This window comes from Paramormyrops kingsleyae, chromosome 6 (assembly GCF_048594095.1).
Source record: "Paramormyrops kingsleyae isolate MSU_618 chromosome 6, PKINGS_0.4, whole genome shotgun sequence".
Taxonomy (NCBI): Eukaryota; Metazoa; Chordata; class Actinopteri; order Osteoglossiformes; family Mormyridae; genus Paramormyrops; species Paramormyrops kingsleyae.
Genome location: NC_132802.1, coordinates 38884879 through 38898177, shown reverse-complemented (window position 1 = coordinate 38898177; position 13299 = coordinate 38884879). Strand labels below are relative to the sequence as shown.

Here is a 13299-nt window from a genome sequence, read left to right as displayed (position 1 = left end):
TACAAATAGGAAAAAGAGGCTACAATTTGCACGAGCTCACCAAAATTGGACAGTTGAAGACTGGAAAAATGTTGCCTGGTCTGATGAGTCTCGATTTCTGTTGAGACATTCAAATGGTAGAGTCAGAATTTGGCGTAAACAGAATGAGAACATGGATCCATCATGCCTTGTTACCACTGTGCAGGCTGCTGGTGGTGGTGTAATGGTGTGGGGGATGTTTTCTTGGCACACTTTAGGCCCCTTAGTGCCAACTGGGCATCGTTTAAATGCCACGGCCTACCTGAGCATTGTTTCTGACCATGTCCATCCCTTTATGACCACCATGTACCCATCCTCTGATGGCTACTTCCAGCAGGATAATGCACCATGTCACAAAGCTCGAATCATTTCAAATTGATTTCTTGAACATGACAGTGAGTTCACTGTACTACAATGGCCCCAACAGTCACCAGATCTCAACCCAATAGAGCATCTTCGGGATGTGTTGGAACGGGAGCTTCGTGCCCTGGATGTGCATCCCACAAATCTCCATCAACTGCAAGATGCTATCCTATCAATATGGGCCAACATTTCTAAAGAATGCTTTCAGCACCTTGTTGAATCAATGCCACGTAGAATTAAGGCAGTTCTGAAGGCGAAAGGGGGTCAAACACCATATTAGTATGGTGTTCCTAATAATCCTTTAGGTGAGTGTATGTGTGTATGTGCACAATGAATGAATGGAATAAGCTGCTACAGTTACATTGAACCATGTGCTTGTGCTCATGTGCACAAGCACACACACACACACACACACACACACGCCGATGGGCTTTAAAGTTTAACTTTAGGTTTGTGAAAGCAGACATAATTATTTCTGTCAGGACCTCGATGTGTATCCAAGCCCCAAAAACACACTAACTCAGGCGTTCACGCAACTTATCGCGAAAAACCAGACAGAAATAGACTTGAAAATTTTAAAGAAAAGACATTAGCGGTTTTTGTTAATGTTTAAAGGTATAAAAAAAAACCTTTGCTGCCTTTCTTAAATGGCTAGAAAACATTGCCTCAACACTATTAAACACGGAATCCGCTGTTTGTAAACGGTCCGCATTTTACCCTCACCGCTAAAATAGTTGTGCTTGTTTCACACTTTCTCTTGTTTCGCTTGGGTATGCCTCTACTTAAATATTGTGTCTCTAGTTAAAAGTTTGGGACCTGTGTCTCATTCACATAGGCTTTCACATATGCAAATTGCCACCCCTCTTCTGGGCTAATGCCGTACGCTCATTTTGACAACGAATTGCCAGCGTTATTCGTTGATTTTTTTTGTCTAAAATGTTTATTATTCACATTGGTAGAAAGGTGCTTCAATACTTTAAAAAAAGGTCATGGTTTATTTGAAATAACTGGGCACTCCGTTTGTTGCTGCCATATTTTGAAATGGGTTGTCTAAGGAATCCTTATTCTTTGTTTGATGCCCCGGTTTCGGGTAAACATCCGCGACGGTTTATGACTACACCACATGGCCAAAGTGGCCTGCGAACGGACGATCACCCTGATAACAAAATACAACTAAATACATCTTTGTCAGGATGTGGGGCGGGGCAGGTCTATGACATTCGGGCTAAATGGGGGCAATAGCTTGGGGAGCCAGCCTATCTCAAAGCCTGTGGCCTGTTTGATTCTACCCCATGTTTCCTCCGTGTATGTCCGCTGTGATATGCTTACTGGCTCCCCAAGCTATTGCCCCCATTTAGCCCGAATGTCATAGACCTCCCCCCCCCCCCCACATCCTGACAAAGATGTATTTAGTTGTATTTTGTTATCAGGGTGATCGTCCGTTCGCACTTTGGCCATGTGGTGTAGTCATAAACCGTCGCGGATGTTTACCCGAAACCGGGGCATCAAACAAAGAATAAGGATTCCTTAGACAACCCATTTCAAAATATGGCAGCAACAAACGGAGTGCCCAGTTATTTCAAATAAACCATGACCTTTTTTTTAAAGTATTGAAGCACGTTTCTACCAATGTGAATAATAAACATTTTAGACAAAAAAAATCAACGAATAACGCTGGTAATTCGTTGTCAAAATGAGCGTACGGCATTAGCCCAGAAGAGGGGTGGCAATTTGCATATGTGAAAGCCTATGTGAATGAGACACAGGTCCAAAACTTTTAACTAGAGACACAATATTTAAGTAGAGGCATACCCAAGCGAAACAAGAGAAAGTGTGAAACAAGCACAACTACTTTAGCCCAAGTTTTTAAAAATGAGAAAAAGCCGTAATCAGTTTAACAGTTTTATTTCAATGTCAAAGAGAAAAAAAAACACTTCACCAAAGGCGAAGATCCATCCATAGCGGCTCTGGGTCCCGTCAGCGTAGCACAAAGCTAGCGTGATCTAGGCTGCCATTATCCAAGGAGCAGGGCCAGGCGCGTGCCACCCGTTTGAACAATGCGGGCGAAATAACTGCCTTATGGGATGCGAAGCTTGCGCATGCGCAGTGACGCAGGCGCGCCTTTCAAAATGGCGGCGGCAGCAACACACGCGAAAGATCGATCTCCTGTATTTTCTTAGTTTTATTCTAAACAAGATGCCCCGATTTCATTTAAATACATTTAATAGCTGTAGGAACTAGTGAGCGGTATTTAGCAACATGCTATGTTAGAATAATGCCATCAAACGTGTCTGTTAAGCATATCACAGCGGACATACACGGAGGAAACATGGGGTAGAATCAAACAGGCCACAGGCTTTGAGATAGGCTGGCTCCCCAAGCTATTGCCCCCATTTAGCCCGAATGTCATAGACCTCTCCCCCCCCCCCACATCCTGACAAAGATGTATTTAGTTGTATTTTGTTATCAGGGTGATCGTCCGTTCGCAGGCCACTTTGGCCATGTGGTGTAGTCATAAACCGTCGCGGATGTTTACCCGAAACCGGGGCATCAAACAAAGAATAAGGATTCCTTAGACAACCCATTTCAAAATATGGCAGCAACAAACGGAGTGCCCAGTTATTTCAAATAAACCATGACCTTCTTTTTTTAAAGTATTGAAGCACTTTTCTACCAATGTGAATAATAAACATTTTAGACAAAAAAAATCAACGAATAACGCTGGTAATTCGTTGTCAAAATGAGCGTACGGCATTAGCCCAGAAGAGGGGTGGCAATTTGCATATGTGAAAGCCTATGTGAATGAGACACAGGTCCAAAACTTTTAACTAGAGACACAATATTTAAGTAGAGGCATACCCAAGCGAAACAAGAGAAAGTGTGAAACAAGCACAACTACTTTAGCCCAAGTTTTTAAAAATGAGAAAAAGCCGTAATCAGTTTAACAGTTTTATTTCAATGTCAAAGAGAAAAAAAAAACACTTCACCAAAGGCGAAGATCCATCCATAGCGGCTCTGGGTCCCGTCAGTGTAGCACAAAGCTAGCGTGATCTAGGCTGCCATTATCCAAGGAGCAGGGCCAGGCGCGTGCCACCCGTTTGAACAATGCGGGCGAAATAACTGCCTTATGGGATGCGAAGCTTGCGCATGCGCAGTGACGCAGACGCGCCTTTCAAAATGGCGGCGGCAGCAACACACGCGAAAGATCGATCTCCTGTATTTTCTTAGTTTTATTCTAAACAAGATGCCCCGATTTCATTTAAATACATTTAATAGCTGTAGGAACTAGTGAGCGGTATTTAGCAACATGCTATGTTAGAATAATGCCATCAAACGTGTCTGTTAAGCATATCACAGCGGACATACACGGAGGAAACATGGGGTAGAATCAAACAGGCCACAGGCTTTGAGATAGGCTGGCTCCCCAAGCTATTGCCCCCATTTAGCCCGAATGTCATAGACCTCCCCCCCCCCCCACATCCTGACAAAGATGTATTTAGTTGTATTTTGTTATCAGGGTGATCGTCCGTTCGCAGGCCACTTTGGCCATGTGGTGTAGTCATAAACCGTCGCGGATGTTTACCCGAAACCGGGGCATCAAACAAAGAATAAGGATTCCTTAGACAACCCATTTCAAAATATGGCAGCAACAAACGGAGTGCCCAGTTATTTCAAATAAACCATGACCTTTTTTTTAAAGTATTGAAGCACTTTTCTTTCTACCAATGTGAATAATAAACATTTTAGACAAAAAAAATCAACGAATAACGCTGGTAATTCGTTGTCAAAATGAGCGTACGGCATTAGCCCAGAAGAGGGGTGGCAATTTGCATATGTGAAAGCCTATGTGAATGAGACACAGGTCCAAAACTTTTAACTAGAGACACAATATTTAAGTAGAGGCATACCCAAGCGAAACAAGAGAAAGTGTGAAACAAGCACAACTACTTTAGCCCAAGTTTTTAAAAATGAGAAAAAGCCGTAATCAGTTTAACAGTTTTATTTCAATGTCAAAGAGAAAAAAAAACACTTCACCAAAGGCGAAGATCCATCCATAGCGGCTCTGGGTCCCGTCAGTGTAGCACAAAGCTAGCGTGATCTAGGCTGCCATTATCCAAGGAGCAGGGCCAGGCGCGTGCCACCCGTTTGAACAATGCGGGCGAAATAACTGCCTTATGGGATGCGAAGCTTGCGCATGCGCAGTGACGCAGACGCGCCTTTCAAAATGGCGGCGGCAGCAACACACGCGAAAGATCGATCTCCTGTATTTTCTTAGTTTTATTCTAAACAAGATGCCCCGATTTCATTTAAATACATTTAATAGCTGTAGGAACTAGTGAGCGGTATTTAGCAACATGCTATGTTAGAATAATGCCATCAAACGTGTCTGTTAAGCATATCACAGCGGACATACACGGAGGAAACATGGGGTAGAATCAAACAGGCCACAGGCTTTGAGATAGGCTGGCTCCCCAAGCTATTGCCCCCATTTAGCCCGAATGTCATAGACCTCCCCCCCCCCCCACATCCTGACAAAGATGTATTTAGTTGTATTTTGTTATCAGGGTGATCGTCCGTTCGCAGGCCACTTTGGCCATGTGGTGTAGTCATAAACCGTCGCGGATGTTTACCCGAAACCGGGGCATCAAACAAAGAATAAGGATTCCTTAGACAACCCATTTCAAAATATGGCAGCAACAAACGGAGTGCCCAGTTATTTCAAATAAACCATGACCTTTTTTTAAAGTATTGAAGCACTTTTCTACCAATGTGAATAATAAACATTTTAGACAAAAAAAATCAACGAATAACGCTGGTAATTCGTTGTCAAAATGAGCGTACGGCATTAGCCCAGAAGAGGGGTGGCAATTTGCATATGTGAAAGCCTATGTGAATGAGACACAGGTCCAAAACTTTTAACTAGAGACACAATATTTAAGTAGAGGCATACCCAAGCGAAACAAGAGAAAGTGTGAAACAAGCACAACTACTTTAGCCCAAGTTTTTAAAAATGAGAAAAAGCCGTAATCAGTTTAACAGTTTTATTTCAATGTCAAAGAGAAAAAAAAACACTTCACCAAAGGCGAAGATCCATCCATAGCGGCTCTGGGTCCCGTCAGTGTAGCACAAAGCTAGCGTGATCTAGGCTGCCATTATCCAAGGAGCAGGGCCAGGCGCGTGCCACCCGTTTGAACAATGCGGGCGAAATAACTGCCTTATGGGATGCGAAGCTTGCGCATGCGCAGTGACGCAGACGCGCCTTTCAAAATGGCGGCGGCAGCAACACACGCGAAAGATCGATCTCCTGTATTTTCTTAGTTTTATTCTAAACAAGATGCCCCGATTTCATTTAAATACATTTAATAGCTGTAGGAACTAGTGAGCGGTATTTAGCAACATGCTATGTTAGAATAATGCCATCAAACGTGTCTGTTAAGCATATCACAGCGGACATACACGGAGGAAACATGGGGTAGAATCAAACAGGCCACAGGCTTTGAGATAGGCTGGCTCCCCAAGCTATTGCCCCCATTTAGCCCGAATGTCATAGACCTGCCCCGCCCCACATCCTGACAAAGATGTATTTAGTTGTATTTTGTTATCAGGGTGATCGTCCGTTCGCAGGCCACTTTGGCCATGTGGTGTAGTCATAAACCGTCGCGGATGTTTACCCGAAACCGGGGCATCAAACAAAGAATAAGGATTCCTTAGACAACCCATTTCAAAATATGGCAGCAACAAACGGAGTGCCCAGTTATTTCAAATAAACCATGACCTTTTTTTAAAGTATTGAAGCACTTTTCTACCAATGTGAATAATAAACATTTTAGACAAAAAAAATCAACGAATAACGCTGGCAATTCGTTGTCAAAATGAGCGTACGGCATTAGCCCAGAAGAGGGGTGGCAATTTGCATATGTGAAAGCCTATGTGAATGAGACACAGGTCCCAAACTTTTAACTAGAGACACAATATTTAAGTAGAGGCATACCCAAGCGAAACAAGAGAAAGTGTGAAACAAGCACAACTATTTTAGCGGTGAGGGTAAAATGCGGACCGTTTACAAACAGCGGATTCCGTGTTTAATAGTGTTGAGGCAATGTTTTCTAGCCATTTAAGAAAGGCAGCAAAGGTTTTTTTTTATACCTTTAAACATTAACAAAAACCGCTAATGTCTTTTCTTTAAAATTTTCAAGTCTATTTCTGTCTGGTTTTTCGCGATAAGTTGCGTGAACGCCTGAGTTAGTGTGTTTTTGGGGCTTGGATACACATCGAGGTCCTGACAGAAATAATTATGTCTGCTTTCACAAACCTAAAGTTAAACTTTAAAGCCCATCGGCGTGTGTGTGTGTGTGTGTGTGCTTGTGCACATGAGCACAAGCACATGGTTCAATGTAACTGTAGCAGCTTATTCCATTCATTCATTGTGCACATACACACATACACTCACCTAAAGGATTATTAGGAACACCATACTAATATGGTGTTTGACCCCCTTTCGCCTTCAGAACTGCCTTAATTCTACGTGGCATTGATTCAACAAGGTGCTGAAAGCATTCTTTAGAAATGTTGGCCCATATTGATAGGATAGCATCTTGCAGTTGATGGAGATTTGTGGGATGCACATCCAGGGCACGAAGCTCCCGTTCCAACACATCCCGAAGATGCTCTATTGGGTTGAGATCTGGTGACTGTTGGGGCCATTGTAGTACAGTGAACTCACTGTCATGTTCAAGAAATCAATTTGAAATGATTCGAGCTTTGTGACATGGTGCATTATCCTGCTGGAAGTAGCCATCAGAGGATGGGTACATGGTGGTCATAAAGGGATGGACATGGTCAGAAACAATGCTCAGGTAGGCCGTGGCATTTAAACGATGCCCAATTGGCACTAAGGGGCCTAAAGTGTGCCAAGAAAACATCCCCCACACCATTACACCACCACCAGCAGCCTGCACAGTGGTAACAAGGCATGATGGATCCATGTTCTCATTCTGTTTACGCCAAATTCTGACTCTACCATTTGAATGTCTCAACAGAAATCGAGACTCATCAGACCAGGCAACATTTTTCCAGTCTTCAACTGTCCAATTTTGGTGAGCTCGTGCAAATTGTAGCCTCTTTTTCCTATTTGTAGTGGAGATGAGTGGTACCCGGTGGGGTCTTCTGCTGTTGTAGCCCATCCGCCTCAAGGTTGTGCGTGTTGTGGCTTCACAAATGCTTTGCTGCATACCTCGGTTGTAACGAGTGGTTATTTCAGCCAAAGTTGCTCTTCTATCAGCTTGAATCAGTCGGACCATTCTCCTCTGACCTCTAGCATCAACAAGGCATTTTCGCCCAACGGGACTGCCGCATACTGGATGTTTTTCCCTTTGCACACCATTCTTTGTAAACCCTAGAAATGGTTGTGCGTGAAAATCCCAGTAACTGAGCAGATTGTGAAATACTCAGACCGGCCCGTCTGGCACCAACAACTATGCCACGCTCAAAATTGCTTAAATCACCTTTCTTTCCCATTCTGACATTCAGTTTGGAGTTCAGGAGATTGTCTTGACCAGGACCACACCCCTAAATGCATTGAAGCAACTGCCATGTGATTGGTTGATTAGATAATTGCATTAATGAGAAATTGAACAGGTGTTCCTAATAATCCTTTAGGTGAGCATATATGCTATGTCTAGATCTCCTGGGGAAATCAAGAGTGTTGCCCACAAACATTGTTCAGCTTTTGGCCTAACATGGTCCTTGCGTGTTTTAAAGTTGCGTGAAGTGGAGTGAGGAGCATTCTGAACATCAAACTATTTTAAGATAAATTGTCTGTAACAGGAAATTTAGTTTCTCGATTTATTTCTTATATATTATTTTGTTAATTATTGAGTTCAAAGTTTTGTAGTAAATGGTGATATTGTCATCAATTTGGTGATAATGCGAGCCAAACATTTCTCGAAAATGACATTTGCATACAGTAAGTAAAACATTCTGAAATCATATTTCTATTTTATTCTGCTGCTGCTTACATGTTTACATCTCTGTCTCTCTCGCTCTCTCTCTCCAGGACAGTGAAAGTAGGACTATTTACCCTTGTTTATGTAGCTGTAGGATGGCCATAATATAGTTTCAATCCGATATCGATGTAATGCTTGTCTGTGATGATTGGTTAACATATTGATTGGTGTATTAATATAGCCGGAAAGTAATAAAACCCATTGCAATCAAGTATACAGTGCCTTATAAAAGTATTCAGTTATCATAATTTTACTCAATTACAAAGGATAGTTAAACGTTTTCCAAATGAGCATTTTATTGCATTTCCAAAGGCACTGTAACTTATTTCTGTGCCAACATTAAAATTAAATAAACTTATGATTTAATGTCGATATGAGATGACAAATTATTCACAAATGATACAGAGGTGCCACTCATTTCCACATACAGTAACTCATCACAATTGGGTGCCACTGTGCTTTTTAATGAAAAGCTGATAAAACTTAAAATGTGGTTCGGTCATGTGTGTAGTCTGTGTGTAGACAAGGAAACAGAGGCATAGTAGCTGTTATTTTTTTATTCCAAAGTCATCCAATTTGCTATTTTCCTTACATACCCACCCATTCACTCACTCACTCACTGACCCACCCACCCATTCACACACCCAAGTCTTCCGTAAGGTGTTTGCAGAACTCGCTGCAGAACCCAGGCTGTGTGAAGTTCCCCTCGTCTTCCACGCCCAATGTAGCCTATGGGACAATAAATAATAAGCAAGCATACTTAGTATCAAAACAGAGCAACAATGTTTTTCATTGCATACTTTCAAGAAAATATTCAGGACCTGACACACAATAAATTGTTCTGGTGACTTTCTTTTTGCAACCACTGACTTCAGCAACAATTGTCAACATTCTTACACAGTATGCATACCTGGTAAGCTGTTCTTATAAGTCTCTAGACAGTGCTGGCAGCATTCCAGGCGATACAATCGTCGGAATTGTGCTTGATAGGCCGCACTGTACAGTTTCCATGGGACTACACCTGTAGGTTTCAAATTTAAGAATGATTCATTAGAGTAAAATCCCTTGTTAATGGGAATACAAACATCCTAACTCAAAGGGTATTCAAATATCATAATATGTTTTATACCTACTGTCAAGCCACTGAAAATGCGCTCGGGCACGGAATGTTTCCCTTCCGACTAAGTCCCAAAAAAAGGTGACAAACAAGTGACAGCTTTAAAAAAGCTTTGTCACCCTCGAACAGGACTACTTCTAAAAGGATATCCTCCAGGACGTCGAGGGGGATCTGTGAAAGAAATCATACAAGCACGCAAATATTATTTTACAATAGTTCTGTAATATAACAAAAACAGACAAAAATAGCATGACTTCTACATTCCAACTCCAACTGCTTAAAATGAAGCTCATTGTTTTCACATTTTTGTAGGGTACAGCACAGTAAGCACAGAGAAAAAAAGAGAAAAACAGCAGGTTCAGCTGTAAGATCAGCTACATAAATACCTGTTCAATGGAGATGGAACCCATTCCTCCTCCTCTACCATCTGTGCTTTCAACACATTGAATTTTCCTAAAAGAAATTATATTGTCACAACTATTGTAAAACTATGACATATTGTAATGGTATCACATAGAGTTGACTCCACCTGAGGGCACAGGTGTAAAACAATTTGATCACGTTGGGCACCAGACCTGGAAAAAGGCAGTCATGATACTACCAGCTTGTCAGACTGAAAGGCTTATATGCATATGGGTCAGAACAATGCATCAGAGTGATAAATATTACAGCATCAACTTTGTAAGGTGTATCAATCCCCACTAGGGTTGTAACGGTATACCGGTATGGCGGTTTATTGTGATATTGACATGTACGATTATCATATCATGCACATTTGCCTATCCGCGGTTTGGAAAAAAAAAAAAGAAACCAGATCTCACCTGCGCTGCTGTGTATATGCAACTTCTTTCCGCTTTACTGCTTAGACTCCACCCATAAATGCACAGCGGCGAAAATGTCCGATAGTGGCTGCAAATTCTAATCTCTATTTCCCGCCGAAAAAAAAATTAAAATCTGCAGTATGGGAATATTTTGGGTATCCGAAAAATGATCGTGGGGTGGATATCCAGTTTGCAAGAAATGTGGACGAACAGTGGCCGCAAAAGGAGGAAATACGTCGAACATGTTCTCCCATATTCGCGAACACCATCCCTCCGTGAAGATAAAGGTAAGTTCCATTTATAACTTAAAGCCGTATTATTTCTGTGATGCAGAGGGAATCCCGGAATCCAGTCATGTAATTGGAGTCAATTACAGTATAATTCAGATGCCACGTAAAATGTCCGATTTGATAGATAGATGGATGAATAAATCAAAATATAGCTGTGCAGCAAATTAAATCGCGATGTGCGTCTGTGAATATACAGCGCAAAAAGGCTGCCGCTTGCTCATTAACCAACTACCCCCCCCCCCCCCCACACACACACACACACACACACACACACAGCGGCACAGATGATTATTTTGTCCTCCAGGTTCGTGTGCCGCCCCCCATAGAATCCCTCCCGGCGCCCTCCCAACTTCATCCCTTATCGTCTCCGCTCGCCCATCCTCTAGAAAAACGCTTTATTTAGATTATTTTTGTTTTCCTCCAAGTTCGTGTGCCGCCCCCCACGTGACATGAAAAAGTGCCGCCCCGGGCGGCTGCCCCGTTCGCCCATGCCTAAAACCGCCACTGCATGATGGTCATGGTTTTTAAAGCGTCTGCTGTCTCATTCACTATGTGAAGACGTGAACACATGAACATATCCAGAGCTACTCTCAAGAGAACACTTAATGATCATTTTATAATTTTATTTAAAAGAATAATCATCAAATACACTAACTGAAAACTCATAAGTGTTTAGTACAAGTGGACACATTCTCTCACCTCAGCGGTCAAGATTGAGCCCTGAAAATCTCAACATGCTTACATTTCTTCATCATAATCTGACCTGAAAAAAAGCAAAGAAATGCATGCTGCTATGATAATCTCAGGAAAATATTAACAAACATGACCCTGCACATATTGCTCTCCCATATATGCTGTTAAAGAGGAAGGACAGTTTGATTTATTCTTGTCTAATATAAAGAGAAATAACTTATTCCTTATTTTGTTCAAATGGGAGATGCGCAGCTTTATTTTATTTATTTTTCCCCCAAAAGTTAGACTCATACTTCCATAAGTTTTTTTTATTTTCATTAAAAAAAAGTTTGTTACAATAAACCATGTTCATCCAAAAACCATATCTCTTTTTATTCATTTAAGGGTCATTGTAGCTGATGATTATACTAATAATAATGATAGTTTAATACCGTATACCACGAAACCGTGATATTTTCTGAGACGATTATCATACCGTGAAAATCTCATACCGTTACAACCCTAATCCCCACCTTCAGATCAGATCACTAAGACCAATTAATCTGACTCCATTAAATTATGCTGCTGTTTGTAATAGGGTCAGTGGTGGCCTAATGGATAGGGAAGTGCACTTGTAATCGAAAGGTGCCACTGAAGTACCCTGAGCAAGGTACCACCCCCAAGCACTGCTCTCCTCTGCAATGTCATGGTGTCATATAGGTTAAATGCAGAGTACACATTTTGTTGTTGTGCACTGTGTGCTGTGGTGTGTCAATGACAACTAATCACTTCACTTATATGCCATGCACTACGAGGCATCACAGAAAATATTTAAAAAGTATGACACAAAAGGAATTGTATTACTGATTAATGAATAGTTTGTTTCCAAGTTATAAATAATATAATAACCGATACATTAGATGTTAAAAGTTATAACACCCATAAACAATGACAACTGTATTACATGAAATGGTTGCCAATTGTTAAATGGTTTCCAAATTTGCGACTAAGAGAGCCCATGCGGCAATCAATCAAATGAGTCAATCAATATATAAACAAACAAACAAATACGGAGGAACAAAACATAAAACATGCACCTCTGAGTCTCTGATTTCCGATCGGGCACTTGTGTGCTCCAGATGTGGTAGTCCCCAGCAGTCATCACTGCACACTGGTAGATCTCCTGTCATACATATCAGACCATGCATGAAAATATTAACCAAATAAGTGTTTCACCACATTTCTGTGATACTGAGCCATCTTATGAAGCATATAACACTTTCTTAGGGTGGCTGAAGGTTGGTATACATTTAGCTGCAGATCAAGTACCCACTGCAAACATACATAAGTATACATATTCTAAAAAACATGGATGTGTTAAGGTTTTTATTAAGTTGTACAACCAGGCCCTCAAAAAATATATATTGTCTTCATACCAGGGGATGCTGCAGTTGTCATACCATGAGCTGGTGCTGCTGTTGTTGTTTGTGCTTGTTCGGCTGGTGCTTCAGCTGGTGCTGCAAAAAAGCACATTTTAAACCAAATGATTTAGAATGAGTTAAATCGGTTGTACTGCATGCATTTCTCATCAACGCTATGCTGTCTAGCATTTCTGACAGATTTGTAAGTTATAGCTTTATGATCTTTCAAATTGCAAAATAAACATGAGGAATCACCTACAATTAAAAGACAAATATAACTTCACGGCACCGGACAGCAAAATTACATAAACATGACATAAACATGACATTACCACTAATAATTTAGAATGAGGGTGGAATACATACCCAAAACTGTCTGACCATTGGAATTTAACTGTATGTCCACTCCTTTGCCCAATCTCTTCTTCATGCTTTCTATGGTTCTTGAATTTCTAGCATTGTTGTAGTGACACAAAATATTTCGCATCAAAAAGACATGCGATGAGGGAGTCATCATGTTGAGAAAATGATTGTTTTTCCTCATTCCAGCAAAGAGCTGTTCAGCACACGGGCTGTTGATCCAACCACGTA

At 41.4% G+C, this 13299-nt stretch overlaps 1 long non-coding RNA gene across 1 annotated transcript; it reads right to left on the bottom strand.

Annotated features, from left to right (window-relative positions):
- Positions 1-10976: 10976 nt before the first annotated feature.
- On the bottom strand, positions 10977-12804 carry LOC140591785 (uncharacterized). The gene is made up of 3 exons (XR_011992087.1): positions 12724-12804; positions 12385-12470; positions 10977-11378 (listed from the first exon to the last, which is right to left on the bottom strand). It is a non-coding gene; the product is annotated as an uncharacterized lncRNA (long non-coding RNA).
- Between the last annotated feature and the right edge of the window lie 495 nt (positions 12805-13299).